This window comes from Crotalus tigris, unplaced genomic scaffold, assembly GCF_016545835.1.
Source record: "Crotalus tigris isolate CLP2741 ecotype Arizona unplaced genomic scaffold, ASM1654583v1 scf7180000017546.9332058, whole genome shotgun sequence".
In the NCBI taxonomy this organism is placed as follows: Eukaryota; Metazoa; Chordata; class Lepidosauria; order Squamata; family Viperidae; genus Crotalus; species Crotalus tigris.
In genome coordinates, this window is record NW_024096465.1 from 6,272,994 (window position 1) to 6,300,719 (window position 27,726).

The window sequence follows — 27,726 nt, forward strand, 5'->3', positions numbered from 1 at the left end:
GAGGCTGTCTAGATCAGGGGTCTCCAACCCCTGGTCCATGGACCAGTACCGGCTGCGACATGCCAGCAACTGGTCCACACAAACAAGGAAAGCCCCATCCATAGGATGCAGGCAGCACACAAAACCACATCCCCTCCGGTCTGCAGAAAAACCTCTCTCCATGGAACTGGTCCTGGTGCCCAAAAGGTTGGGGACCTCTGGTCTAGGTGGTTTTGAGTAGTCTAGAATTGCAGTGATTTTGCTCATACTTGAAAGGCTGTAGAGAATGGAGATTTCAGCTCAACCTTCTCATTTTGGAGGCCATTCTATCTTCATTTCATCTCAACTCTGATTGGAATCTCTGAAAGAGATCATTCAGAGCTTTGCATACAATATCATCTGTCTATTGCTAACACATTGCTCTGTTCCTATTTCTTCTGAATAAGTTCTACCTTTTCTGACACAGGTAAGACAATGTCTGGGCTACAACTGGATTAAAACTAGTAAACTGAATTTCAGTCCAAATAAGGCAGTTGTATAAGCAGTTATACAACTATTTCAAATAAATAATAAATAGTTAGAACAAAACATGCTGGCAGATACTATCTGGCATTAGCTGCAAGGATGGGATGTCAATGGTAAGAGAGAAATGAAAGGCAAGTTTCAAGCAGTGATATTATCCTCATAATCAGCCTACATATATTTATGTGTTCACCATTAAAGGAATGTTTCTTTTTTTAAAAGTTTTTTTTATTGATTTTCTAGTTTTACATTTAAGTATTTAAAAAGCAATATGGCAGCTGGTTTAATCAATAATTCAATAGCATACGAGTGTCTTTAGTACAAATCTCGAACTACCACATTAAATATTTCCTCTCTTTTTCCCTTAGTATTTACTGTCTCATGTTTAAGCTAATACAATTCTTATTATTTCAATTAAATAAAAATAACATTGTTATATTTATCAATAGTTTTAGCTTATACATATCCCAATTACTTTAACATTCAATCTTTATATCTTGTAATTAGTTTTCCCAATTTTATGTTTCCAATCAATATTTAAATTTAACATTTAATATTTATAATTTCCAGGTTTTAGGTAACCAAAGTTTCCTTTACCACAATTCATCACAAAATCTAATGTTCAAGATATGTCCTATCTATTGGAATATATTCTATTTCTCACCATCTTACATCATCTAATTGATAATACAGTATAACATTCTTATTTTCTACTAATTTCCAAATGTCTTAAATTTAATGACCAAAGTTTCCCTTATTTCAACATCAAATACTTCCTCTCTTTTTCTCTTAACATCTACTATCTCATATTTAAACTAATATTCTTATTTTATCAACTACATAAAGACATGTTTATTATGTTTATCAATTTTTTAGCTTATTTATATCTTAATTACTTTTACATTCAATCTTTATAGACAATCAATATCCTATTTATTTCTTTTCCCCAATTTTTAATTTCCCATCAATATTCAAATTTGTTTTGATATTTATACTTCCAAGTTTTAAATTACCAAAGTTTTTTTATCTCAATTCATAGCCTAATCTAGTATTCAAAGTACACATCTTGTCTGTTTAAGTATATTCTATTTTAATTAATAACGTAACATCCTCACTGATAAATCCAAACCCCAATTTTCTTCAGCCTTATTCTAGCTTTCTTTCTTTGCCAATTCGCCTTCCATGTTTGTGCTTTTAAATTGTCAAATAGATCTCCCTCTGTTATTGTATATATTATTTGAAATAAAAGGGACCACCATTCGTCATTCTTTTGGAAGAACTAACAAATCGTCTCTCTATTATTGCATTTCCCTGTAGTTGTCCTGGAATGTTTATCTTCCCTTCGGTCTGTTCTTCTTCTTGCTCCTCAGATTTCTTCTGGTTTATATAGAAAGTCTTTTCCATTTTCACTGTTATCAGTCCCTTTTTTCCATTAACTGTGTTTGTTGGTCCATTGAATTCTCTATCATAGTGTTTGATTGTTCCACTTCTTCTATTGTGTTCTGTGTAGCTGATTCTTTAATTGTAGTCAAAGTTAGGGTTTGAATATCTATGCTGACATCTTGTTCTTTTCTATAGCATCTTATTTCATCAGAAGCTGTAAGAATAGTTTCATGAATTGCTTTCAACATAAAAAGAATCTGTTCCTGATCTTCATCCATATTCTCTTAATGGTGTATTAAATTAAAAGCTTTACAATCAGGGGATGAAAATAATTTTATCACTGGGTAGAGAACACAGCTGAGCTTATCACAGCTGATATCTGCCAAAGTTGAAGGAGTCTTATCTGTAGTCTGGGCTTCAAGCCAAGTCTCTTTTAAACAATAACAGGTTGTAGTATCAGATTTAGCCACAAGATGTCACCTATGCCATTTAAGGTTTTTTAAGTCCAAATTTTTTATAATTCTTTTTCCAATTTTACTTCTTTTTTATAAATCTTCAATAGGGATAAGAAATCTTTTGGTTCCCAAATTTTAGAAACATATAAATCCAGTTAAAATAAAGTTATTTTTTCCAGTGTTTTTAAACTCCCCTGGATAGTCAGTTGCCGCTGCTCTTAGATGGTGGGATAGGATTTCCCTTCCCTCTCTCTACAGGGGGAAAATACTTTGGACAGCTTATACAGGTAGAAAGGATAGTTAGGATTGAAGAGAAGTTCAGATCTCACCCAGTCTCATCCACACTGCCTTAGAAGTGCCTGGTGGTAAGTTTGACTTTGGCTGTCTGCAGCCTAGTGATGGGCCATATTTCTAGTTGTCCGCTGGTTTGGAGGACTACCTCAAATCAAGCGGAAGGGCTACCACCCTCCCACGATCAAGCGGGGTTTCCCTCCTTTCTGGTCGCCCCTAAGGGTGACTTTCAACCCTTTCCAGGGTCCCCCAGTGGTGCAAAATCAAAATCGGAAGACGGAGCTCACTTTCCAGCATCCGCAGCAGCCACAATGAAAAACCAGAAGTCCCCCATACAATGTTTCTGTTGTAACCAACAACTCTTTCATGAATAGCCATTCTAAAAAGAAAACAATATTGGTGGGTACATAATTCTCTCTACTCTTTTAAGGAGTATTGAAGTTTTTTGCCTCATCAAATTTGTTGAGTTCTAAAGAACTACAAGCGTCTGTTCTAAAAATTATTTCAAATTTTCCATGCTGCCTGTTATAAGAATCAAGGCTGAATATTCTTCTATTGGGACAATTATCAAAATGAATATCAATATATACTCATTTTTAGATGAACTAATTTAAAGAAATTGGAAATGTTCCTTCCTCTGTGTGATTTGTTAAAGATACTTCATTTTAAAGCCTCTGTTAATTCAGTATTGTCTATCTAAAGCAGTGTTTCCCAAACTTGACAATTTTAAGGCATGTGGACTTCAACTCACAGAATTCCACAGCCAGCGTTGCTGGCTGTGGAATTCTGGGAGTTGAAGTCCTCATGCCTTAAAATTGTCAAGTTTGGGAAACACTGATCTAAAGCATCCATTCTGTAGCTGTAATTTTTTCAATCCTGGATCATTATGAACACTTAACAGCTCCCTTCTGGCCTCTAATTAATTACCTTGTTTCTGAATCTTGATGAAAAGGAACTATTGTCAAGGGCATTGTTTGCTAAATTACCCAAAAGCTCCAGACAAATGTGGCAGAATTAATGCAGCGATAGAAACCTCTTACCTTCATATATTCAACATTAGTTGGAGTAAAAAATGAGGTCTAAATATTCAGGGAATCATAGAGTTGGAACACTATATTTTTCACTGCTTTATGGGGAAAAAATGAAAGAAATAAAACAGACAAAAAAGCATAAACCAATAAAAATAGGAAACTGAAAATTTAATATAGCACATTTTAAAACATCAGTCAAATTTTTAAACACATCATTAACCTTGACCATCCAGAATAATCCTGATCAGCCTTTCTATTATGTTATTTTATTTATAATTTAGCATATAGCATACAATGTCAGAGAAATCTACAAATGCTAGGCACAATGCAATCCCGACGGCCTAGATTGCTAGTTCATTCTGTTTGGGGCTTATGTGCCTATCCTTGCTGCACCAAGGTGGGGGGGGGGGTGAACTAACTTTACACCATCTGAATGGGGTGCTCAAGTTGCTGGCTCTTCTGAGTTCTTCCACAGGTCTCTCCTCACCTCATATTGTGTTGCCTTATGTCTGGCCAGGTCCAGTGCTGGCTTCTGCTTTCCACACACACAAACACAGATGAGTTTTTCCCACCAAAGTGGCACCCATTTATCTGGAAATAAGGAGAAATTTCCTGACAGTGAGAACAATCAACCAATGGAACAGACTGCCTTCAGATGTTGTTTGTATTTCATCACTGGAGGCTTTGAAGGAGAGACTGGACTGCCATCTGTCAGAAATGGTGTAGGGACTCCTTCTTGGGCAGGGGTTGGACTAGATGACCTACAAGGTCCCTTCTAACTCTGTTACTCTATTCTATTCTATTCTATTCTATTCTATTCTATTCTATTCTATTCTATTCTATTCTATTCTATTCTATTCACAATATTGCCTGCTTTCGAACTTCTGGGTAGGCAGCAGCCAGGGATTAAGCAATGGGAGCTCACTCCATCTCCTGAAACTGGGCTCAAACCACTGGATTGCAGACCATTTCTGGCTGACAATTCCAACATCATTAAGCCATTGTACCACAGTGTCCCCATGTATTATATTGATAGGAAATAAGTATATAAACTAAAAGCAATGACCCAATATTGTAAATCTGGGGTTATGTTGTATTTCAAAGATTGAAACATTATATTTTTATTACATGTCCCTCTCCATAATGCTTGATAAATTATTCTTTCATGATTCTGGTGTATAATTCATCTTTAATTCTGATCTATATGCTAAAAACATGCAATAGTGGGACAAACCCATATTATATCAGCAAATGTCCTTTTTCCCATTTTCACCTTCCAGCATAAGGTGAATGATGGCTTACCCTTTTTATGGTGTATTCAGTTTATTTGAAAAGAGTGTTTTGTTCAGTTGGTCATACCTTAATGTTCTATAAGAATTTAGTTAATGTGGGGTATTCCAGTTCTTTATTCCCAAGCTTTGGCAAATAAGTAACATGTCCTAATAAAGTATTTAGTCTTGAAGCTGCTATTAGGCTCCATGTCTGCTTTATGTGTTCTCTGGAGCCCTGGTGGCTCAGTAGTTAAAGTGTGTATTGCAGGCAAATTCTCCACAGCCTGGAGTTTGATCCTGACAGGGCTCAAGGTTGACTCAGTCTTCCCTCCTTCTGAGGTCAGTAAAATGAGGACCCAGATTGTTGGGGACAATATGCTGACATCGTAATCCACCCAGAGACTGCTGTAAAGCATTATGGGGCAATATATAAGCCTAAGATCTATTGCTATTGCCATGCATGTTTATGCTGAGTTATCACACTTTCTCTTTCCCATTTTCTGGAGATTACCAATACAGAAAGTGGGCAAAGATATGACTAGATACAACCACAGTGTGAGAGAAACCTGACCTATTAATGTTCCTTTTACTTCCCATCACATATGTTCCTGTTCCTGTTCTCCAAGATATTAGGACAAACAGCATTGCATTTTGCAGATTAGTAAAAGATTGGATTCTTTACATGGCATGCCTGATATTGTTGCCAGCATTGATCTGCTTCTTGTAATCTAAATAACACTTCAACTCTGGTAGGGAGATAATATAGAGCACAAGAAGATTCAGCCAAAGGGTCATGATTCTCCACATACTGTTGTGTATTTGGTTTTTTTTTTTGCTTCTTTTCCTGCATAAATTTTATTACCAGCTAGGTAAGCAGTGCAAGGGAGAATAGAGTTTGTTGGCTGATCAAATATGATAGCTTGTTTTATAGATCTTAATTGGGGTATTGTTTCTTGATTGCTTTTTGGGTAGTAAATTGTTTCTGTGGGATCCTTGTTGCTCTATGAACCAAGATCAGACAACACCATGAATCCTGCTATTTATCCCAAATAGTCTCTTCCATTAGAATTGCTTCTTTCTTGTTCTTGTTCATCTGATGCTGGTTCCTGCTTATCTAAGTACTGATTGATAGGTATGCTTCCTGACCTTTGCTTCCTTTTTGAATAGTTTGCATAAGGAGCTTGTTCTCAATATATCTGCTAATAGCTGATTCATCAGAGTGCCATGCATCTAGGAATTCATTTGTATTTGTGATCTTGCTTGGTCTCTAGTTCACAGTTGAAATTGTGACTGAACCTGTCAGTGTATTGTGAAATTAAGGAATTCCCATCAGGTCTTCTGATTGTCAGTTGAGGTTCGTGGATGGGTTCTTTCAGTGTTTTACCTATTGCTCCACGCAATGATTTTCATAGTCCTTACATTATATTTGAAAATGACTTCTGTTTTCTCTTGTTTGGTTGTTCTTCACATATTGCTAAAAAAAAAAAATAGCACATACACTTAGAAAAGGCTGATTCTAAATATTTACATACCATCCTTCTAGGATTCTTTGGAGTCAGAGAAGAAAAGTTGAATCTGATGGATGAGCAGTTGGATGTTCTGCCAGCAAAAGCAGATATTTCCACTAATGAGCAGAATCATGTATAGATGGCTAATTATTCTGATAGTGAGAAGATGCCAAATGAGTCTGGCTAACTGCCCAATTCAAAAACAAAATGGCAGATGAAAACAGTGGAGCAAAAACAGTTTCTGCAGCTTTTAGAAATCTAGCCAATTTTCTAAATTAAGTACAGTGTTTGAAACCATTTAATGATGTTCCCTTAGATAAGCCAAAGCTTACAAGGAGGGGGGGAGAACTCAAAGTTAACCATCCAGCTGCAGCAGCTTCTCCCTGGGTGACTTTAGCTAAAGATGGAGAACTCCAAACGAGTTTTTTTTCCTTCTCTTTGTTTGGCCAAATAGTCAACATTATTATAACAGGCCTGCCCAATGTGGCTGCTGAGTTATGCTTTAACCAACATCACAGAAAGCTTTCTAGTAATTGTCTTAAAAATGTCCTGTCCCTTCCCTTTTTAATTCAAAGTGATCAACATTGATGAGATTTGTAGTCCAATCAACCTTTCAACAGAATGTCTATATGCTTCCTCCAGTTCCCACAATGGCAGTTTCATCTCTGTATTCAGCCTAGACAAAAAGTCTTATTTAGTGAATAAAGGAAGGAGAATTTCCTGTAAAGCATTGACCTGGAGCAACTCATACAATATTTGGCATGTCCTGAGAGCAGTGTTTCTCAACCTTGACAATTTTAAGGCATGTGGACTTCAACTCCCAGAATTCTGGGAGTTGAAGTCCACGTGCCTTAAAATTGTCAAGGTTGAGAAACACTGCCTGAGAGCATTTCTTCTTGTATAAGTTTCAGTAGTGTGGCATTGAGGTTTCAAAAGTTGTAAGTCTTTCAAGACAGGAGGAAGAAGATTCTCGTCACAATGGGGCATCATTATAGGAAGGCCAAAATATAAGTAGCTACTACAGCATCTGAAGTGCTTTTGATTAAAATCCTGCAAACATACCATTGCCTCTCATCCTTAGAGTTTGCTGGCTTGTGATTAACAATCTTGACTCAGCAGCAAACAGAGGGAACTATGGGAATAACGAGCTCAGAGCTGTTCCCAAAATGTCTCAAAACATCCATCTGAAAGTATCCTCAGGATATACCAAACTAACTTTAAAAAAATGTTTTATTAGGTTTTTTTAAATGTATAATCAAACTATCAGTAAATGAAATAGGAATCACATTAACTCCACTGTTGGCATCCAACAAGTACTTTGAAATGCAAGATTTGATGGGATGTGCTAAAAAAAGAGAATTTTTGCTCACATGGTATGGTCTTTAAGATCCAGGAAAGTTACTGCAGATAGCTTTTGGCTACACTGCTCAATAGCAGTATGTCTAAGGTCTCTAGAAGGCAAATCGTAATGCAGGGGTGTCAAACTGCTGGCCCGCGGGCTGGATGAATCATGCAGAAGCCATACCCAGCCCATTGCCAGCAATGGAAAAAAAGTCACAATATGTTGCGACGTGTCATATGATGTTGCAAGTTTGACACCCCTGCCTTAATGATTTATTTTTCACTTTATTGATGAGAAACATCCAAAATGTTTCTGCAAAATGTCCTATATCCCAAAGTTTTACAATATTTTTGAAGTGAATGACAGAGTTTCTGACAATATGTCAGAAGCCCACTTCACCAAGCCAGTTGTATTGAATTCTGCGCTGCAGGCATAGAGCAAAATGCCCTTATTATCTGGTGTGATTAAGTGTATGATCTAGTGAAAAGTGCACATGAATACATTCATTGGAGAGTGTGATGTTAATCTTTCAATAATCTTAGAATAATATTGCAAGCCTTTCCAAAGAGGCTCTTACAAAAACTGAAAGGGCTTGCCTTGAAATGAAGTGGCTGATTAAGGTGGCTCAGCCACCCCCTTTGAAGCTTCAAAAGTCAGAACGTATCATCTGACACTTTACTTGGCATGCTGAGGGAGATTGCATCTCCCCAGTGCTTGACAAAAGTGCTGAACGAATTGCACCTTCCTTGCATGGGTCTCTTACATGCCGTATCCCATGCTGCACCCATCTCTTCCATTTTGCAGTTTATTTTAGACAGCAGCCTAAAAAAGGGAAAGGGGAAAGAAAAAGGAATGACCTCAAAATGACCACTTTGTTTTATATTTACATAGAGATTTCACATACAAGACCTGACATTTAAAATTAGGCCTCTGCAGTGTTTCAGATGGGAAAGCAAAATGGTGCTTCAGAGCAAGTCCTTAAAGCAATTCCTTGAAAAGGGGGAGGGGAATGATGTTTAGTGTAAAGTTTTACAGAGATGCTTGGTTTAACATAAGTTTGTGTAAACTCCTCCTTTAAAGCTGTTTCACAAAGCAATCTCATGCTTCTAAAAAGGAAGCTATTTCATTGCTCTGAGTTCTCAATTGTCATTCCAGGAGCTGGGAGACGCTTCTGTGCAATGTATGCATGGAATCCTTTTCTGTCTATTGTAATTGCCAGTTAGAAAGTTCAGAATGATATGAAGTGCCTTGTGGAAAAAAATGTGTTATCCTTGAGGTATGAAGCACCTGATGAAGGTAAGGGATAACTGCTTTGAACATCCTAATATTGTCTGGGCTGGAATGGTAGAGAGACAGGTTATCTTTCCATGTGAAATGCATTCTTTGTTTCCACAGTGGTTATCTTTGTAATGTCATCCTGTAGACTAACATGATTGGCTACCTGATTTCAACAGGAAGTCATCATAGAGTGAAAGCACTGCTGTTTTCCTGCAGTTGCACTTTGAGGCTGTCAAAGATCAGGTAAGCTTGATGCAGCATTACACGCTAAAGGAATTAATGGGAAGAGAGGAGAAAGTCAGTGCATCGTAACATCTTAATAGTAGTATATACTATATATCAAATATAGTAGATATTTGAATTCAGCAGGAGCTCTTATTAAATAATAAATAATAGTATACTTTTGATTATAGAGTTTTGAAATAATATAGAGAAAGGCGGACCACATTTGGAATACTGTGTCCAGTTCTGGTCACCACAATACAAAAGAGTGTAGAAAAGAGCAACAAAGATGATTAGGGGTCTGGAGGCTGAAAAAATATGATGAACAATTGCAGGAACTGGGTATGTCTAGTCCAGTGATGGCAAACCTTTTAGAGACTGAGTGCCCAAAAATTGGCCCCACCCCTGCTCCACCCCCTGCCTCGCCCCTGCTCTGCCCACCACCCCCTGCCCCGCCTGCCCACAGGACCACTCACTGCCTCCAGGGGCCGCCGCAGATCACCCAGGGAGCCCAGCAGCACTATGGCAGCCACACCCTCTGCCCGCGCCCTGCAGCATCAACTGCATGATGGGGTGTGAGGGCAGAATCTTGTCTACGCTGCCTGACTGCCATGTCCTTGGCTGTGCTGCTCCATGTGGACCACACTTGAGAGTGACTCTCCTTCAGGTGGGCTGCTGGAGAGGAGGGGGGAGGCAAGGCTGTGGCAACGGCATGTGTGCCCACAGAGAGGATTCCGAGTGCTGCCTCTGGCACCTGTGCCATAGGTTCGCCACCACTGGTCTAGTTTAACAAAGAGAAGGACTGTTATATCATGTTATGAGATGATATCAGTCTTCCAATATTTGAGAGGCTGCCACAAATAAGAGGGGGGCAACTTATTCTCCATAGCACATGAGGACAAGACAAGAAGTTATGGATGGAAACTTATCCAAAAAATATTCAACCAAGAAATAAGGAAAAATTTCCTGATAGTGAGAATAGTGGAATGGCTTGCCTTCAGAAGCAGTGGGTGTTCCAACACTGCAGATTTTAAAGAAGAGATTAGATAGCCATTTGTCTGTAATGCTTAGGGTCTCCTATTTGAACAGGGAGTTGGACTAGAAGACGTCCAAGGTCCCTTCCAACTCTGTTATTCTGTATTTTGGTACCCCATTAAAAGTTACTGAACTTCATGTAGTGTTGGATGCAGAGAATGGGCTTAGCCCAGTTATCAGTGAATGCAAAAGCATCATTTCATCATATTTGAAATAAAAATTTAGTATCTTACCAAACAGATGAAAATAGAACCACTTCTCCCCTTTCATCTACACTATATCTTGAATAGAAAGAAAGCTTTGATGGAATCTAAAGCACAAGAGGGAGAAAAAAAGCCCCCTTGTTTCTTAAGCACAGATACATATTTAATCAAAAATAGGCCAAGTGAAAAACCCAGATTCAGGACTACTAGATGAAAACTCATCTTCTCCTATCTCATACCCTTGTCCTAGTACTCAAATAAGCTTATTGCTCTATCTGTGCGAGTGGTTCTTTATTCTAACATAAAACTAAAAATTGTATTCTTGACCTGTGGCCAGTCTTCTCCTAGTTTCAATTTTGCAAGCAAACAGAACAACATAGCACTTCGTTGCTATTGCCTTCTTCTCAAAAATTCATCTTACCATTAACTCTCTCAAGGCCCATGGCAGAGATAACTAGTTTTGGTAATGGATTTCAAGCTTTTCTGCAGCTCAGTCTGGGAAATACCTGTATCTGATACCTGTATTTATCTGTCTGAACAGTATCACCTTGTTGATAAGACTTCTAGAAAATGTAAGGTATCTAGGGTTATCATATATCTTAATTTTCCCAGACCCATTTCACTTCATCACATTTAATTTCTGTCTTGGGAAGATTCTTGGTTTTGAACTAATCTTAGATTAGTTACTTAGGAGGCAGCGCACAACCCATTTTAATGGGAAGGATACTTATGCCTGAAGAGTCCCAAAGATGATAAAAATAATGTATTGCCTCCTACTGGTCAACAGCTTATAAGCCACCTTAAAAGGGACTATAGAATGCCCCCTTTAAGAGGAGGTATTATGGCTTATAGTATGAGGCCCAGATTAATAAAAATCCAGCCAATTTTATGAGCTGGATGCTATGGTCCATTTGCAAGCACTTTCACATATGTCTAAAGATACTGGGGAAAGAAAGAGAAAGCACCATTACATTTTGTTTTAAGAGTGATTTGGGGATCTTACAGAGAAAACTAATGCCAGTATCATTCTGGTTGTTCATATTTGAAAACACTGTGGAAATAATAAATACCTTTTTAAAAAGCAGATTAATTTTAGCCAAGCAAGCTAGTAGAGTTTGATGTCAGCATAACTTGTCAAGGTTTTGTAGCAGTGAATAAAATATTTATAGTGATCGGTTTAATGCTTTAAGGAGCCTTGTGTTTAATCTTTGACCATTTTTTCAAGTCAAGCACGCGCACATACACAGAGTAGTACTTTGTCTAAAAATAACAGCAATAGTTGTTTAAAAGAAGGAAATTAGCTCAGTGAAAACCGTAGAATCTAATGATTCTTGGAGTTGTGTATCTGCTGTACCAAATCCTGCCTAGTCATCTTTGCTTGGTGAAATTTTAATGAGATAATTTCTCATGTATCATTTCATCTTGTTACTCCTGAGGTACAAATTGTATGGATAAGGATGGGGTGGGGGAAACCTTGCATTAAATAGTTTGATTTTGAAGCCTTGGGACTGTGTGCAACTGTGGGGAAGGTGCTGGGAAGATTTGTCTATGATTTCCATGGAATCCAGATTTGCATTTCAAAATGGAAACTGGAATTTGGGGAGAGTCATGCTTCAACCCCATCAGTTTTCACTGAGGTACTAGATATTAGGAATAGGGCAACTGATTTTTATTGTGGCATTTGGATAATATGGCAGACTGTGAGCCCTACAAATAAACAAGGGCTGTTTGGAGATAAAACTAACCCCTTTTTGAGAGTCTTCAGTTTAGTTGATTAATTTATAGTGTTTGAAAGACAATTCTCTCCCAATTAATTATGAGGATAATTCAGAAATAAACCTCTGTTTGAGCATATGCGAGAAATAGGCGGGGATAGCAATGCCCATCCCATGGCGCCTTGTGCAGTAGTTCAGTAGGCAGTGAGGAGTGGAAGGAGAAGCTTGTGTTGCAGTTGACTCGTCTGCTAGATCAATTGAAAATGAAACAGTTTTTTAAATGAAACATGGCTTGCGTCACACCGCTTCGAAGATGACAGTCTGCTTCACGATGCTGTTATAGGGTGGCTTCATTCCCAGGTGGGAGATTTTTTTTTTTTTTTTTTGCAGAAGGAATTTCAAACTTGTAAGACATTATGACCAAGTGCTTCAATTTGAATGGCGATTATTTCAAAAAGTAATGTAATGTTGTAGTTTTCTAATGTGTATAATGCAAGTTCTGCATCTGTGAGTGTCTGTCATTGATAACCAAATGGAGGTTTATTTTCAAATTGCCCTCATATATAAAGAGATCAGGACCATGCAGATACCAGGCAATCATAATTATTTCTTTGATATTAAAAAGTATCTCCTTGGACTTGACTTTAGCTTTATTGGTAAGGGCTTCCCTGAAGCTTTTCTACATGTAGATAAATTCTGTCAAATTGGCAAGAACAAAATTCTATCATTATACTGAAATTTTACACTTCATTAGCCCATAATGTGATCTAATGCTTTTAAGTTTCCTCTGGGGATAATTTTGGAACCCTGACTAATGTAGTCAGCAGAAAATTTTAAATCTGAACTTCTTAAATTTAATTTTCAGTGACACTTTAGCTCAGTTGGTTAAGAAATATTTAGAAACAGGTTTCTAAATATACCTTATAATGATTAATGATTGCCTAAGATTATATTTTTTATTAATAGATAAAACTGTCTTTTCAAAACTAAATAATTTACATATCTCTTGAATGTAAATCTTAATATCATGAATACTACATTTAGTGACCACAATTAGGGCCAGCAACTCAGTCATTAAGCAAAGTGGTTGCTAAGTGAAACCATGACTGTGCTTACAATCTTACACCAGTTTGCCTTTATTTTACAGATATGCAAAGTTACCTTTTGATCACCATCATAACTATGAACAGTTGCTAAATGAGGCAGCAGCTATCTGTACAGGCTTTTCCAATCTTTCAAAATAATTCTTACAGCAACATAATATGGACTCTTTACAATATCACTTATAAAAAATAGTCAAATTCCATAGTTTCATGGTATCATATAACATGACATCAACATCTTTAACATGAACCCGCCCAATAAATTTATTCATTAAAAAACTATTTCAGGGCCTAAAGAAAATAAACAAGATTTATCCAAATTAAGCTTATTTACCAAACACTCCTTGAAATGTTGAATGACCTGTATAAAATGTATACAGTGAGTTGGTGTTATTATCTAAAATTGCTAAAATATCAGTATGTAAAAAAATGTTTAATTGAAACTCGCCATCATGATACTTGTCATATTACTTGGTTCCCTTAGCAATTACTAAGAGTTCCCAAATCAAACCAAAAAGCAGCAAACAAAGTACGCAACTCTAGCAGGTAGTACCCATAATTCAAATGCTTCTGAAATCAATTGATTGATTATAACTTGCAAGATTGTTGGCACTAAATTTCCATCCATTTAATAAAATAAAATAAAATAGGAAACGAGATCTATTCACCATTTGCTAAAGAAAATTAATGTGTATTTTATCAAAAGCTTTCTAGCATCTAAAGATAACGCTACAGTAGAGTCAATTCTATCTTGGACTATGCCCAAAATACCAATTGATTAACATAAATTATCCAATGCTTTTCTATTTTTAATAAATGCAGACCATATTTCACTTCTGGGCAAGCCCTCAGGATACCATAAAGACCATAAACTATCAGTAGCAAATCCCAACTCATTGAATGGGATTTTATATCACTTGGTAGTATCTTCAACCAAGAATTCACTTGAACAAAACAATGAGCTTTCCCAGCTGTGACGCAGCATGATGAAGTTGGTTGTGAGTATTGGTAGGAGATATTTATGGGTTTGTTCTTCCCTAATGTTCTTTAAAAATATTTCAGGATGCTAAATATAGGTAGTCCTTGACTTACAACTGTAACTGAGCCTGGAATTATAGTAATAAGTTGTGGCAGTCATTATGGTGACCGTGCCCAATTTTATGATCTTTTAACAGTGGTTGTTAAGCAAAAACTGTGTTTGTTAATTGAATCCATTTTCCCTCAAAGGCATTTTTGGCTGAAAATAAATGTTGTAAAACAACAGCAAAAAAAAAAAATGTCAAAAATAGTGGTCATTGGACAGAAAGATGTTGCAAATGGCTATAAATGCAAGCTGATTGCCAAGTGCCCAAAATGCAGTCATATGACCTTGGGTATGTGTGCGTGTGTGTGTATGTGTGTATAGCTGTTGAAACTTAGAAATCAGGTTGTAAGTAGCTCTGAGGTGGTCCATCATAATGATAAATGGTTGCTAAGTGACTGGTTATTAAGTGAGGATCACCTATAGTTAACAATTTTCTAGTTGAACCAAGTTATACTGAGAAATCAGGAAGCAGAAACTGATGGAGCAGAGTATGCTTTAACGAAAATGTCTCTTGCAACCATATATGGACAGAACATCCCTTTGTTGTATTCTGAATCCTGAAGCTGAACTTTTTTGCTCATGGTACTACCTGAATCTAATTGTCCAAAATAATATTTATAAGAAACTAAGTGTTATAGCACAAAAATCCGTTTCTTAGCTATATGGCACATTTTTTTATTGAAAAGTTTTATAAAAGTTACAATATACATTCCAAAACGCACCCACCCTAACCCCCCCCCATGTATGGCACATTATTATTACTGCTAAAAAGTTTTACCTTGACCTCACAAAACATGGGCCAAGTCTTAATTCTGATCAAAAGTGGGAAAATCTGCAAGATCCCTTAAGTATCTTGAAAAAATAATGAAGTTTTGTGATGAAACTGTCCTCTGACACATAGAAGAAGCAATCAAAAATTGGTTCTTTCAATAATTTATTATCTTCTAAGGTTCTGGATACCTGCATCTTTTTTTGACATGAGTAATGGCCTCATTTCTAAGCACATCTGCTTTGTGTTGGTAAAAGCATAGGACTTTTATTTTGATAACTAATAGCATAATTTCTAGTCTTGTTTTTACCCTGAGACTGAGTATGTGGCAATCACATAGTCCTATTTTGACAGGAAGTTGCCTGTTCTTATTATTTGCAATTTCTTATATGCTGTCAGAAAGAGACGGAAATATTCATGCATTCAAGCATCAATATAATCTAATTTTTGCAGCAGCTAGTAAGTTTTTACATTCAAGTTCCTGATATTTAGAGACCTTATAAAAAGAAGCTACTGAATGCATTTTTCCCATTGATCTAGCAGTCTTCCCATGAATCATAGTTCAAATGAATGACTTACATAGGTAGTCCTTAACCTACGGCCACAATTGAGCCCAAAATTTAGCCCAAAAATTGAGCCCAAAATTCCTAACTGAGACATTTGTTAAGTGAGTTTTGATCCATGTTATGACCTTTCTCGCCATAGTTGTTAAGTGAATCATTGCAGTTGTTAAGTTAGTAACAAGATTGTTAAGTGAATCTACTTTATCCATTGACTTTGCTTGTCAGAAGGTCACAAAAGGTGATCACATGATCCTGGTCACACAGCAACCGTCAGTGCTTTTTTTGTAAAAAATAAATAAATAAAAGGTGCCAGAACTCACACATGTCATACAACCCGCCTTGCCTACCCTACAAGGTTCCATCCAAAAAAAGGTGCCGGAACTCCGTTCTGGGCGTTCTATGACAAAAAAAGCCCTGGCAACCGTCATAAATGCAAGACAGTTACCAATAGTCTAAATTTTGGTCACATGACCATGGGGATGCTGCAATAACTGTAGGTGTGAAAAATGGTCATAAGTCACATTTTTAATTGATGTTGTAACCTTGAATGGTCACTAAATGAACTGTTGTACAGTGAGGACTGCCTATACTTACAAGTGGTACTCAGAATTCTGGCCATCCTAAGCACTCCTGCAATCACTTCATCACAATCCAGGCACTTGGCAACCAGCTCACATTTACATGGTCATGTGATCACCATCTGTAACTTCCCTGCTAGCTTTCTACAAGCAAAGCTAGTGGAGAAGTTGTCAGGGAAGATTGCAAGTCACTCTGGTAAGTCACTTACGTCCTCCCTTCCCTGGCAGCAGATACCCCTGACCTCCCCACACCCTGCAGATCATTTGCACATCCTCCCTCATCTGACAGAAGTCACCCTTGCCTGTTGGCCTGCTTGCAAGCGATGAAGGATTCGCTGAACAACCTCCGATCCTCACTTAATGCTGGCAACAGGGATTGCTGGGATCGCTGTTGCTTAGTAATTCAATTACACGATGTCATATTTTATGACCACATTACTTAACAATACAGATTCCAGTCCCAATTACCATAGTTAACCAAGGACGACCTACATTAAATTTACCTGAGGTAACATGCTGTTGAATTTTGATGACATGATTTTTGATGCCAAAATATAGCTAACCCAGACTGTATTCTGTCCTGTCCATCCTTAATCTACTTGCTGGACTCAGGACAAGCAAGTATTGTGCACACCTGAGAGCGCACAAAATTGTCCTGGACTGACTATATTGATGTTTGTGACCAACAATATTTTCAGTGCTACAATAACTATACAGTACAATTTAGCAATCTTTCTGGGAATATCGGATGATGGGTTATTAAATAAAAATAAGTATTCTCTTTTGAAGACCTGTCATGAAATTTGGATAAGAATAAAATTATTAGAACTGAATACTAGATTGCATAATACAGACATCACAGTAAAACACACATATCTGATTCAATGTCCCGCAACAGACAAGGACATGAGTCATTTTATACTGAGATACTGGTATAGTGCTGTTTATCTCCATTCAGTTAGTATGGATGGCAGAGCATTAAATCCAGTCAGAGAAAAGACTTTCCAGTGTAATGCACACAAAGTGTTAAATAAATAATTGACTGGAGTTAACAGGCAAACCACTTTCAATTTACTTGCTAAACACTGTATAAGAAGGTTAGTGCCCACCAGAGAGTGCATTTTGTACCCACAATTATCCAGAAATATCTGTTTTGTCCTTGGTGAACTGGAATTAAAATCTCAGACTCAGTTTCCAATTTCGGAAAGTACTGTAACTCAGAAAGATGTCCACCTTTGCACAATTTCTTTCCCAGTATTTTATGTTAATGTATATACAGATGTATATGTGTGCATAGGCCTATGTATTTTTGTATATCATGAATCTTGCTTCACTGGCACTCAGCTATTAATAAATATTAAATATTAATATCCATAAATATTAATAAACAATAAGCATAGAACATTAAATTCGAATATACAGAGAAATAAAAAAGCTCATTAAAAACTGCATTTGTTTTATTGTTGTATGATGCAGATTTGAGTATTTCCCTTTTAATATATATATATATTTAAAATAAAACCTTTCCAAAATACTATATTGTCATTATTCCAAAAATACAAGAAAATTACTTGATGCCTTTCTGATGTGGATTTGTGTTTCATGTGCTGTTTGTTTATTTATTACTTATATTTATTTTATCCCATTCTTTACATCTTTATATATGCAAGATACCTGCCTGCATTCTCCATTGATTTTTGTTTGGATCATGATGGTAAATACTGCTGGCTATACTCTGAACGTGTTCTCTGGTTAAGCAAGACTTAATTTAAGGACACAGGAAGACAGAAAGAGAAAGAGAGGGGGGAAAAAAAGAGAGAAAGAGAGAGAGAGAGAGGGAGAGAGAGAGAGATAGAGAGAAATTTTGGTCCAATGATGTTTTCTTTTCTTAGATTGTTATCCTCCCCCCACCCATAAAGAGCTTAAGGCAGCAAACACACCAATACTCCTTCCTCTTCCTTTTCCCCCACAACAACAACCCTGTGAGGTGAGTTGGGTTGAGAGGGGGTGACTGGCCCACAGAGAATTCAGTTGGATGACTTTGAGCCAGTTGCTCTCTATCAACCCTAGATTGGGAAATCTACTTGGTATAATATAGCCTGCATCTTCAGTGAAGATTTAAAGCAGGGGGTCTTCAAACTTAGCCCTTTTATGTCTTGTGGACTTCAACTCCCAGAATTCCTCACGCTGGCTGAGGAATTCTGGGAATTGAAGTCCACAAGTCATAAAAGGGCCAAGTTTGAAGACCCCTGATTTAAAGCTTCATATTCTTTCCCTGTAGTTATTCATAGCATTGTTTAGCAACATCCTACCTTTGTTGAGGAAATATAAAACCTGCCCTCCTTTCTGTTCTATTGGCACATAAGTGGCTCTATTACTACAACAGATGCTAGAAATAACTTGTAAGGAAATAGCCCTTACATCCACAGTGGCAAAAATGCTGTTTTCCTTTTCTGCCTTGCTATAGTAAAGTAATTAAAAGAGCATAAAAACTAATTTAATCTCCATGTGTAAAAACCTTAGATTTCTATGTTCATTTTTAATGTTAATACAATCAAGGAATAGAATTTTATACAGAAACTGAAAACCCGAAATATACAGTAATAAAGAATCTCTGAAGTAAAAAAAAAACAAATGTCATTTGGAAAACATTTTTAATTTGCAGGAAATGGTACTTTTTCCACTCTATTTATGAGTATGTGAATTAAATCTGCCAGTGGTATGGGAACAATGTTGATTCCGAGAAACAAAACAAGAACAACGTAAGCATTTAACTTCAGAGAGGATGAGGCCATTGCTAACCAAGTATAGCATTTTATATCAAATGCTATAAAACTGTATTGATAGCAGCTATAACATGGCTGAATGAAGGTCACTTTATACACGAATATGAACATCTTTTGTAAATAAGCCTGTCAAAAATATATAAGAATCCAAAATCACCCTATAGTTTAATGATAGGGAAAAAAAGTGTGCTCACATTCCTCAGTTATTAACAAGATAGCATAAGTTAATATTTAATGCAAACAAGAGGATTCACAGATAAAATCGTAAGAATGCATTTAGGTCAGCGGGAAAACTTGTCTATTTCAGGATCTTTTTTCCCCAGTGGACTACCAGATGTCTCTGACAAATCCATTAAGTGGGACCTGAGGGCATTAGTTCTGCCTCCTGTGAATCTCAAATGATCTGCATACTCTTTCTCTGTCCTTCAATAGCACATTTATCATGATTATTCTTCCTAAATCACCTTAGTCTCATTCATATTATATATCAGCAGGCCAAATTTGGTAGGTACAAACAAAACAACAACGCAGATTTTAGTCAACCGGAGAAAATTTAAGAATAAAAAAGGTATATCCCCGTGATGTATTTATAATCACAATGAACAAATATTATACATTATAAACCTACCCACTGTCTCACTTTACTTAAATGATTTACAGTAAAAAAGCCCATGGCTATTTTCAGCATCTGCTCGCAGTCATTCCACCAATCAATCTCCTTGATGGAATAAACAGTTTTTCAAATATTTTTAACCTCATCCAAGGATGGGTGAAACCGGAATACTGGGAGAACTCTATAAGGTACACAAGTGAGCTGGAGCAGAACACAAAAAAGGGAACGGAAAAAAGACCCTTTCTTTTGATTGTGTCGTATAAATAGGATCATACCAGGACAGGATCTGGGACCCAGAAGAGTGTCTAAATATAGGAAATTAAAAACTAGCACTCAGAGCTTGAATTGGGCTCTGCTCCTAATAAAGGGTCATGATAAAGCTCTGAGATAGAAAGAAGCATAGAAAAAAACGAGGAAGATCCAGAACGTTACATACTGCAATGTTCTGGACCTCCCTCATTTTTTCTATCCTTCTATACTTCTGGATCAAGATTAAAAACTGGAGAAAGGACAAAGGAATATACATCCATGGATTATTCAATAGTTTGAATCCAAGCCCACCAAGGTCTGAAAAATTATGCAGTGTGGATGGACAAAAACTGCCAAACTCCAGCAGTTTATTAATAATGGAAAATGGGGTGTTTTCACAGTTGCCAATATAAATGGTCAAAAGGAGGGAATATCAGCTAACAAAACCCCTAAAGTTCTGGTGACTAATACTTAGAAGGAAAAGAAGAAGAAAGGCGAAGGACAAGAGGGAGAGTCCATCTCAAAGGCTAAGAACCATGATGGGATTCAAATATGTGAACAACCAATTCTCTATGTTGTTGTTCCGGAAGTCCATTCTGGGCCTGGGCAACAAAAAATTAGCTACCAGTTCTAACTGAACTAGTGCGAACTGGCTGAATCCCACCACTGCTAGGAACCCAGATTTGTACACATTCAACTTTAAGGGGTAACCAGGACAGGATTCAGATGTTGGGATTTGTCTACACCTACAAAGATAAGAATCATGTAGACAATGGTTTTCTTGTGACACTTTATGGAAGTGAATTTGAAGAGGCAGAATAAGAAGAATACTGACTGTTTTGAACGAGGGTATTGGAAAAGACTCTTGGAAATACTGTGGATAATCAAGAAAATAAACAAATGAACAATCAACAAATCAAATAAGTTCTCAGTCAAGGCACAAATGGCAAGACTGAAAGTATCATCCTTCAAACATATTAAGTGAGGAATAAAGCTCTATAGAAAAATCTATAATGTACTGATGATGTTACCTAGTTAGGTATTGAAATGTCTGCAAGCAAACTAAGCTCAGAGAGCACAAAGGACCCCACAAGTCTATAATGTGGGGAACATAAAAGGAAAGAGAGAAAAAGCATGGTCAATAGCAAGGTGAATAGACTCAGTTACAATGTCAGTGGGTACATAAAGGACCAGGATGGGGCTGATTGATCTGGAGAATATCTATGTGGTCATTAAGAATTGACACTGACTTGATGGCATTTAATAAATTTTCAGGAAAAAACTTTCAGTTAAGTCCTGGAAATCAGATACACAAAACACATAATGTTGTCTTGTGTGTTAATGGTTTTATTTTGGCTAGTGGTTATCTCATATAAATTCTGTTCTGGAAGTCACGCTGGTTTTGTAAATGATCATATTCTTTTGACTATAGATTAATGATAAGGAAGACTATAAGATCGGAAAGAAATCCATTTTCTACTAATTATAAAAGGGTATGAAAAGCTTCTTTTTCTGTATTTGAGCAAGATTCTATAATTGGTTGAGAGAATTTTGGAATGTGTATACAACTTTGCACGTTTAAATTTACATATCTATTTTTTAAGTTAGGTTAAACTGATTTAAATGCAAACAAATTAATTGCCTAACCTGTAAGATGAAGTGAATAGTGAGTAATGAATATTTATGTATATTTTTCCATCTTCCTTTTTAATATTTATATATGTTTCTTTTCCCAAATATTACAGACAAATAAATTAAATAAGAAATCTATGAAAAACATAAACAATTTGGTCAGTATTTAAGGAGATACCTTAAAACAAAAAATCAATGTACTAATAAATTGAAGTATACTATAATATATACTGTAAAATTCAGAAGATATACAGTTTCTTAAGGATTTACATACTCTAAAAATTAAATGAAGCTCACATAAACCATCATTTTACTGTATATCTGAAGTAAACATAGGGTAGTGAGTAATTTCTATACATGTTCTAAAATATCACTTTTCTTTTCATTACCATTTTAGTTATCTTGAAATATAGCCATTAAGGATGCATCATAACAGTAGTATTGTCACAACATATTCATCAGTTTCTTGGACAAATAGATGTGAATAGCAAAGGTTGAGTTAAAGACATACCATAGACCAGGGATCTGCAACCTTGACAACTTTAAGACTTCTGGACTTCAGCTGGCTGGCTGAGGAATTCTGGGAGCTGAAGTCCACAAATCTTAAAGTTGTCAAGGTTGCAGACCTCTGCTATAGACTGTCCTCTATTTTTTATAAAAAATGACCAGTTTTTTCCAGAGCTCTTTATATGTTCCATTAGCGCCCTCTGCTGTAGTCTCCGTGCAAATGCATACTATTCAAGCTCTAAGCCTTAAAAATATTCTTAGTAAGAGATTTAATGAATGCCTTCAATTTAGAGCTGGGTACAAATAGTCTTTCCAAATTCTCCAGCAAATGGCTGGACCGTTTAATAATTAATTTGACTGTTACAAAATAGAAATTCGATGAGTTTGAAATCTGTTTTTCTGATCATCAAATATGCATAGTAACAATATGTGTAGTAAACTTAACTTTGAAGATTTAATTTTTATGTGTGTGTGTGGTATGTGTGTATACACTATATATACTTATACACATACAAATCTAGTTAAAAATTTTCTTCCAAAAATATGAAACTATCAGATTATCCTCTCTATATATTACTACCATTCTCATGAGCCTACTAATAGAATATGCTATATTAATTTTAATAGAATAATAGAATAGAATATGCTACATGAGTTCATTTAGTGACCATTCAGAGTTACAATGGCACTAAAAATAATGACTTATGACCATTTTTCACACTTACAACTGTAAGTGTGAAAATGTTAAAGTTAACATTCGGAAAGCAGCAGGCCCAGATAATATCCCTGGGAATGCGCAGATGAGCTGGCTTGTGTTCTCACAGATATTTTCAATCTCTCATTGCAGCAGGCAGTGGTCCCATCGTGTTTTAAGATGGCCATCATTTTGCCAGTGCCAAAAAAGTCCACAATTACAGGCCTCAATGATTACTGTTCAGTTGCACTGACATCCATCATTATGAAATGCTTTCAGAAACTGATAAAGGACATTATTATATCTAGCCTCTCACCAGCATTTGTCTGCTTCAGTTTGCTGTACAGAGGATGCTATTTCTTCTGTTCTCCATCTGAACTTGAAGCACTTAGAGGAAAGAAATACAACACTTCAATTCGGCATTTAACACAATTATTCCCCAGCATCTAGTAGACAAACAGCCTAGTTATAATACTGGAAAAAACAAAGGGATCATTGTCGATTTCAGAAAAGACAGACACAGCCACACTTCTCCATGCATTAATGATTCACCTGTGGAGATGGTTACCAACATCAAATTCCTGGGTGTGCAGCTAAGAACTAGGCTGGCTTGATCACTCAACAGCGAGACACTGGTAAAATGGGCAAAGCAGCACCTGCATTTTCTGCATCTCATGGGAAAAGCTAGTCTTCCTTTTCCTATCCTTCCCACTTTCTACAGAGGGAAGATCGAGAGCATCCTGTCATACAGCATCACGGTCTGGTTTAGAAGCATCACTGCTTCAGACAGGATGGTGGTGCAGAGAGTGGTGAGGATGGCTGAAAAGATTATTGGCAGTTCCCGTCCTTCCATCCAGGACATAGCATATAAGCATTGCATGAACAGAGTCCGTAAGATTGTCTGGGACACTACACATCCTCTTCTGGGAGGAGGCTCCATAATATCTGAAGCAGAACATGCAGATTCAGTCACAGTTCTGTTCCATACAGTATTAACCTTGTGAACTCTAAAGCTTCCTTCTTCCGTTATATATTCAAAATGGACAGTGATTAGTATTTATAGGTTGCTTATATTTAAGGGTGTAGGTCAGTGGTGGCAAACCTATGGCACAGGTGCCAGAGGCGGCACTCAGAGCCCTCTCTGTGAGCACATGTGCCGTTGCCCCAGTCCTAGGCCTTCAGCTGAGTTTTATAAAACCTTTTCGCTTTAGGCTTCCGCCGCTGTGTGTAAAAAAAAAAAGGTTCAATCAGTCAATTTCAACTTCTCACGGGAAAAAAAGATTTTGGAAAGTTGGAATTGATTGATTGAACTTTTTAGTCCCACCTAGTCTGCCATTACCACCGCAGCCATGCCCACCCAATGGGCCACACCCACCCAATGGGCCACACTCACCTGGCACTTGACAATGCATAAGTGGGTTTTAGGTTGCAGTTTGGGCACTCAGTCTCTAAAAGATTCACCATCACTGGTGTAGGTCTATACATATGTTGTATATAGGATGTTTAAATGTGTGTTATATATGCGCACACTTTGAGAGCTAGCAACTAAATTTCATTTTTAATGTGTGTCATTGTGCCCACAGAAAAAATGACAATAAAGGTTATCTATTTAATTTAATAGGATGATGGTCCTTGATTAAGGATCAGTCAGTTTACAACCATTTGAAGTTATGATGGCCACAAAATAGGTGCTTTATGGCTTAACTCTAACACTAACCAGCAGCCAACGTAAATGGTTGTCACATGTCAGATGGGTCAGCTTTATGATCAGTTATAGAATTCTGTGGTTATGTGACCACAATCTGCAGTGTTTTTTCTGGTGATTAGACATCACCAGAGATAGCAACCCATTATTTTAACACTGATCAAATAAATCAATTCTGTATTTCTTACTTTTCTCACTGATCTTTGACCCATGATAGGTAGTCCTCGACTTACAACTGTAAGTGTGAAAATTCAGATGCTTTGCAACTGGTTCATATTTATGATGGTTGCAATATCCTGGGGTCATGTGATCAACTTTTGTGAATTTCTGACAAGCAAAATCAATGGGGAAGCCAAATTCACTTAACAACCAAATTACTAACTTAATAACTATAGTGATTCACTTAACAACTGTAGCAAGAAAGGTCATAAAATTGGCCAAACTAATTTAACAAATGTTTCACTTAGCAACATAAATTTTGGTCGTATGTTGAGGACTATCTGTAAAACACCAACATCTGCTTTCTCACACTCTTTATCTCTTTGTTCAAATCTTGTCATCTTTATCAAAGACCTTTTGTAATTCCAGTGTTGTCACTCCTGTAAATTCCTTCTATTCCAGTAAAAGAAGGTAATCCATGTTATTCTTTTGGCTTATTGTCTTTTTAAAATGTTCAGGTCATTACACAGTTCCATTTGTAAACTCTATATTACCATCTCTTTCTTGTGAGTTGCAATTTTTAAAATCTATCTTAAAGTCCATTTCAGCTTTATTCAATGGAACGTGTTCCTCTTCAATAACAACTTTTTATTCCATTATAGAATTAAATAGATCAAGAACAGTGTTTCTCAACCTTGATGATTTTAAGGCATGTGGACTTCAACTCCCAGAATTCCACAGCCAGCATTGCTGGCTGTGGAATTCTGGGAGTTGAAGTCCACATGCCTTAAAATTGTCATGGTTGAGAAACACTGCTCAAGAACGCCTTGAACCCAAAATTCAGACATTTCCTTTAAAGTAGACATTGGATGCCCTCTGGTGTCCAATCTTCAAAGTTTTGTTATCAGCTTGAAATATATACAGAAGAACTTTTTCCACAGGACAGCATCCATTTAATTAACTTCAAAGTCTTTATTTAATTCAAATTCATCTGAACCCTAAATCCATTCAAAGGCTTTCTAAAATCAGCAGTATAATTAACCTTTTGATGTATGTTGCAAAAATGAAAATTCTTACAAAACATTAAACACATAAGTTTCTTTCTTTTTAAATGAATTCACCCAGTGAATATCAGCTTTGCAGTTTTAAAGGGTTTTTCAATCTAACAAACAATAACAGAAAAAAAAATAAACTCCAAAGTGATTTAAAAAATGAAGTTTGGTCAGATTTTGAGTCCATACAAGGTTATATTAATGTCTCAGAGCATGATAAAATACTATGACTCCCAGCTGATCACGGTTTCTGCCATCTACTCACAAGAAACAGCTGTCCAGAATACATATGAATAATCTCAAGATTTCTTCTTGATCCAGAAAAAAATTCAGCAGTCCAGTTTCATTTTCCAGCTGCCTTTTCAGCCAAAATGGCTCCTATGATCCACAGAACATCAATTTAGAATTCCTCACCAGTAACAACTCCCAATCTTGGGCCACCTTGACAGAAGCATTGCACACAATCACAGTAAGTAATTTTATGTTACGGCTCTATTTGAATTACTATCCCAGTTCTAGACCTCTCAATTTGAAAGGGCAGGGCAAAGTTGGAGGAAGGCTTCAGAACAGACTTATCAAATGATAAAGGGTATAAAGTCCTATGAAGAATGGTTAAAAATGCTGGGTTGTCTGATTTGCAAACTATGTAATATAAAAGTTGTATATTTATATTGACATATATGCAGACAGGAGGGGAAGCATCTGTTCTGTAGAGATACCAAAGGCTGAAGAAGAACCATTACGTTGAAACTGAAAAGCATTCCAAACAGCTCTACTCTGTTATCCAGAAAGTTAAAGTCCCAGTGTAATTTGAGATGCCATATTTGGAATACTTCTACACAGCCACAATTTTTGCTTCCAAATGCTCCAAGTTATGTCATTCTATTTTTCTTCTTTTTTGAGAGCCAAGCAAATTTCTTGAGTAGACTGATATTCTATGAAACTGATCAAAAGTAGAGTTAAAAAAAAAACAAACCCAAAAAGGTTGAACCAGTGCTCTACTGTCTTTTTTTCCCTTGCTTTTTCTGCTATGTTCTTATGGTTAAGGGAAAGACCTGGCCTCTACTTTGTAGAGTAGTGCCTTAGTTGCACCTCAAATCAATTGAGAAGGATAAAAGGGATGACAAAAAGGCACAATACGGGAACTTCAGGAAGGAGAACCTGTGAGTATCAGGAGGCATCAGGAGGTTTAAGCAGAAGTTCTTGGTGACGAAAAACAGTCTTCTATCCTATAGATGCAGAAGAAATGCTGTGAAATCAGATCTGCAGTATTCTCCCAGGAGCATCCACTGAGGCAGAAGTTAATTAACTAGCTTGTGAAGACCTCTGCAAGCTCCACAGTATTGTAACAAGACACAAGTATATGATTTCTTCAGAGTTGTATAGTGTGCAGAAGAGACCCTAGATTATGAATGAAGTCCATCCAAACTTGCAGAAGGGCTGTAAGAATAAAATAAGGAATGTGTATAAACACACACTGAGTCATATGATACTTAGAAAAAATGAGAGGCTAAGAACATATTTATTAACAATGCTCTTATCCTTCCACATTCTCCAAGTTATTTATTGACAAAGACTGGCTGCATTTTTTTTTTTTACTCCCCGGGACTGTGCAATTTGTTATCTGACTGCTAGAAAATTTCACAGATAGTGCTTACTCAAAGCTATAATATGTCCCTGCTTGCCTTCTCTGAAAGGGCTATTTCTTTACAAGGAACACACCAGATCTAGAGCCTTAATTTCTGAATAAAACCTCCCTAATTTTAACCCAGTATAAGTTTATTGCTTTTATATGTATGACGGTGAAGTAGAGCGCTAATACAGACCTCTGAATCTTAATTATGGCACCTTGGAAAGAATATAAGTCAACATTAATTAGGCAGGAAGACATGACAGAAAATGAACTATACTATAATTATTCATGTTTATTGAAGCCCAACCTCATGGCAACTTCTGCAAATAAACATGAGTAATTAATTACATTAGCCTTTATTTCA

The 27,726-nt window shown here is 36.6% G+C and overlaps 1 long non-coding RNA gene across 1 annotated transcript; it reads right to left on the reverse strand.

The window, feature by feature from the left end:
• Positions 1-7,791: 7,791 nt before the first annotated feature.
• Positions 7,792-22,174, reverse strand: LOC120305196. The gene is made up of 3 exons (XR_005555951.1): positions 22,124-22,174; positions 9,224-9,327; positions 7,792-8,604 (listed from the first exon to the last, which is right to left on the reverse strand). It is a non-coding gene; the product is annotated as an uncharacterized LOC120305196 (long non-coding RNA).
• Positions 22,175-27,726: the final 5,552 nt, after the last annotated feature.